The sequence below is a fragment of the Macaca thibetana genome, chromosome 2, assembly GCF_024542745.1.
Source record: "Macaca thibetana thibetana isolate TM-01 chromosome 2, ASM2454274v1, whole genome shotgun sequence".
NCBI lineage: Eukaryota > Metazoa > Chordata > Mammalia > Primates > Cercopithecidae > Macaca > Macaca thibetana.
In genome coordinates, this window is record NC_065579.1 from 4,166,405 (window position 1) to 4,170,850 (window position 4,446).

The 4,446-nt window shown below is 41.3% G+C and overlaps 1 long non-coding RNA gene and 1 pseudogene across 3 annotated transcripts in view; one reads left to right on the forward strand and one right to left on the reverse strand.

Annotated features, from left to right (window-relative positions):
• The window catches only part of LOC126948006 (uncharacterized), a 20,339-nt gene extending 17,748 nt beyond the window's left edge, over nt 1-2,591 (forward strand). For all 3 annotated transcript variants that reach the window (XR_007723302.1, XR_007723300.1, XR_007723301.1), the window contains one exon: nt 1-2,591. This exon is cut by the window's left edge and continues 728 nt beyond it. This is a non-coding gene — a long non-coding RNA (uncharacterized LOC126948006).
• A 1,219-nt stretch (nt 2,592-3,810) lies between these two features.
• LOC126947992 (40S ribosomal protein S26-like) lies at nt 3,811-4,175 on the reverse strand (annotated as a pseudogene).
• Nucleotides 4,176-4,446: the final 271 nt, after the last annotated feature.

Consider the following 4,446-nt stretch of genomic DNA (forward strand, 5'->3'; position numbering starts at 1 on the left):
GCTGTAATATAATGGGTTATTGAGAGCATCATATGAATTAATATAAGAAAAGTCCTTCTGTCAAGTACTAAGTGTTATTATTAAATGAGAAATGTAATAAATAAGCACGTACAATGATGGTTTTTTTTCTTTTTCTTTTTAAATAAGATGGGGTCTTGCTACGTTTCCCAGGCTGGTCTCGGACTCTGGGGCTCAAGTGGTCCTCCCACCTCGGCCTCTGAGGGATTACTGGGATTGCAGGTATGAGCCACCACACCTGGCCTACAATAATTGTGAAATCAAAAAGATCACTTGTAATACTGGTTTTGTAGTAGCACTGGTGCCTTCCATAGGGCAATGTTTTGGCCTGTGGATGAAATGTTGAGTATTACTCTCTAAAAGCAGGCTCCTGACTGACGCGAAAGTCATCATGCCTTGTGTCCGCATGAGCAGATTCTTTCCTGCCTTCAAAGAAAAATGAGAAGAAAAGAATTGATTTCTTCTGTGGAGTTGGACCCTTTCCAGAACTTCATGGCTATGTTTTAAATTGATGAATGGCTGACTGCCGGCGGAGACCCTGACAGGCTGGGACTGCTGGGATGTTAAAATAAAATGATAGAAAATGAAGACAATTCAGCTTGAGTTTCCACAGGGCTATTTGATCCGACCAGGATCCTTTCCAGAGCAAACGAGGCCAGAGTGAGCCAACACCTGTAACAACATCGCTGTGTCCCTGCCCGAAGGGTGGCCACTGGAGGCAGAAGGGAAATAAGGAGTCTGTGGGGCAGACAAAGGAAAGACACAGGCCTGGGGACCCAGCTGCCTCATGCCACCTTTGAAATGACAATGGGGATTTTAAAAACCGACTGCAATTTAAAACAGGAAAAGCAGAGTCTCCCTACCTGTAAGGTGATGCTTCGGGTGGGGCCAGTCTCTTCAGGACTTATCTGTGTTGCAGCTTTGTCACCCCCTGGGGCCTTGGGCCTGATTTCTCTTGGGAGGCTGCCCTCCAGGTGGCTGTGCCAGACAGCAGCGGGCTCCAAACTGAGGGAGGCAAACTCATCTTCATAACACTAGATGCTGAAAATCTGACACTTTATCCATGGCAGGTAAACAACTTAAAAAGATTATTTTAAATAACAAAATAAAATAAAAATAATACCCTTTGGGAGGCTGAGGCAGGTGCCTGAGGTCAGGAGTTCGAGAACAGCCTAGCCAACATGGCGAAACCCTGTCTCTACAAAAATACAAAAGAAAATTAGCCAGGCGTAGTGACGGACCCCTGTCATCCCACCTCTTAGAAGGCTGAGGCAGGAGAATCGCTTGAACCTGGGAGGTGGAGGTTGCAGTGAGCTGAGATCATGCCACTGCAGTCCAGCCTGGGTGACAGAGCAATACTCCGTCTCAAAAAAAAAAAAAAAAAAAAAGTAATAAAAGTAATACATGTTGGAAGAAAGTTTAGAAAATATAGAAAAGTAACAAAAAGAAGATATTATTCATGTCTCACTACCTATAGCCAACATTTGTTAAAAGTTTGGTATGTTTTCTTCCAGACTTCAACAAAAACACCCAGAGAGCTATGCTTTAAAAAGTAGTCATGACTATGTCTTACTTAATATTATTTTATAATCATTCTACGTGGTATGATGACATTTTATAGACACAGTTGAATGGCTGTGTAATTCTATCAAATACATGGATTATTAGTTAATTTTCTTTTTAATGAAAGGATATTTGACTATTTTACTTTTTACTAGTATAAATAATGCTACAATGAGCACTTCTTAAATAACTGTGTTTTGAGATGTAATTCAGGTATCATAACATTTACTTTTTATGGAGTACGATGCTGTAGATTTTAGCATATTCGCAGTTGTACAACTATCATCACCATCTCATTCCAGAATATTTTTATCACCCTAGAAAGAAATCCCGTACCCATTCCTCCCTCTCTCCAGCCCCTGACAACAACTAATCTATTTTCTATTTCTATGGATTTGTCTATTCTGAACATTTCATGTAAATGGAACCACAAAATAGGTGACCCTTTGTGTCTGGCCTCTTTCACTGATCACAGTATTTCCAAGGTTCACTCATGTTATCACAGGTGTCAGTACTTGATTCCTTTTTATGGCCAAATAATATTCCATCACGTAGATGTACCACTTTTGTTTACCCATTCACCAATGAGTGGACATTTAAAGCTTCTCTTTCACCTTTTGGCTATTACGAACATTGCTGCTCTGAATATTTACATATGAGGCTTTTGTTGTTTTTTTTTTGAGACAAGTTCTTACTCTGTCACCTAGGCTAAAGTACAGCAGCATGATCTTGGCTCACTGCAACCTCCACCTCCCTGATTCACGCAATTCTCCTGCCTCAGCCTCCCAAGTAACTGGGATTATAGGCGCCCACCACCATACCTGGCTAATTTTTGTATTTTTAGTAGAGATGGAGTTTCACCATGCTGGTCAGGCTGGTCTCAAACTCCTGACCTCAAGTGATCTGCCTGCCTCAGCCTCCCGAAGTGCTGGGGTTATAGGCATGAGCCACTGCACCTGGCCAATGTACAAGTTTTGTGTGGACATGTTTTCACCAATCTTGAGTATAAACCTAAGAGTGGAATTACCAGCCGTGTGGTGACTCTGTGTTTAGCCTTCTGAGGAACTGCCCAGCTGTTTTCCAAAGCGGCTGCACCATTTTGCATTTCCACCAGCACTGTGCGAGCTTTCCAGTATTTTCACAACACTTGCTGTTTTCCTTTTTAATTTTTTAAATATCCATCATAGTGGGTGTGAAGTGGTATCTCATTGTAGCTTTTATTTTCATTTTCCTGGTGACTAGTATGTTTAGCATCTTCTCATGTGCTTCTTGGATGTTTGTGTATTTATCTTCTTTGGAGAAATGTTTATTCAAATTGTGTGCACAGCTTAAAATTATGTTATTTTTCTTTTTATTGTCAAGTTACAAGAATTCTTTCTACATTCTGGATAAAAATCCCTTATCAGAAATATGGAGAAAATGCAAACATTTTCTCCCATTCTGTGGGTTGTCTTCTTACTTTCTTTATGGTGTCTTTTGATGCACAAAAGTTTTACATTTTGATGAGGTCTGATTTATCTATTTTTTTCTTTAGTTGCTTGAGCTTTTGGTGCCCTATCTACAAATCTATTATCTAGACCATGGTCATGAAGATCTACACCTTTGCTTGCTTCTAAAAGATTGATAATTTTTTATTTTATATTTAGAGCAAAGTCTGCATCACATGGAAACATCTAGGACAGGGAGACTTTGCTGACTTAAATGGTATGAAAATTTTGATATAGTCAAATCACTTTCCAAAGTGGTTGCACCAATTTGCATGCTTATTAGCAAATGAGAGAGCCCATTTCATTGTATACTGTAAAGCTTTTTTAAGGTTCCTATTACTCTTGTTAGACTAGATATGACCAAATTCTTGCTATGGATCCCCCAACTTTACCTTTCATTCTTTTCTGACCAAAGTTTCTTAGGCATTAAGGTATTCAGCGATGAGTAGATATTTCTTGTGTCATCATAACTGATGTAATTGACTAAAATTGAGGTAGCCATAAAATGATTTAACTCATTGTTGAAAATAAACATCTATTGAGCATCTGTAGAGGGTGGGGGGAAGGGTGGAGGGGAGGGAAAGAGGGGATGGGGGTGCAAAGATGAATGAGACACAACCCCTAGTACGGAGAACACTTACGTTTGTCAGGAACACTTTTTTTTTTTTTTTTTTTTAAGTACAATTTCCATTTTATTTTTCTCCAGAGAATAGTCTGTCTCAGCCTTTAAGGACTCAGCTCCTTACATGAGCTTTAGTGGGGGACGTGGGGCAGCACCCGCAGGTCTAAATCAGGGAGGGGGTGTTCGGTCCTTGTGGGCTTCACAAAATCGATTCCTGACTACTTTGCTGTGAATTGCGCACTCACACAGTAATGTAGCTTCACACACAGCTTGGGAAGCACGTAGGCATCGAAGACGCTCGCCTCAGAAATGTCCCTGACCGCTGCGGCCTCCACTATGTTTCGAATGACGAATTTCTTAATGGCCTTGTCCTTGGGCACGCATCGGGCACAGTTCGTGCAGCGAACAGGCTGCACGTGGCCGCGGCCCTTTTTGGCACGACCGTTGTTCCTTCTTCTCTTTGTCATCTTGGACGTACGGACCGAAGAAAGCAAGGAACACTTTCATAGCTGTGTGCCTGGGGGTCCTCTCAAACAGCCCTGGTGTTACGTAAACAAGATGCCATCCCTGTTGTAATGGTGAAGAAATTGGCCCAGAGGTCAAATGAATTGTGCAAGGTCACATGGCTAATGAGGGAAAAGAGTCAGTCAACCAGTATTTACTGAGGACCCTCTATGTGCCATACATGCATCCAGAGATATAGTATTGAAAAAGGAGCCTCCATTCTGGTTGAGAAGAGACAGGCACAAACAGTCA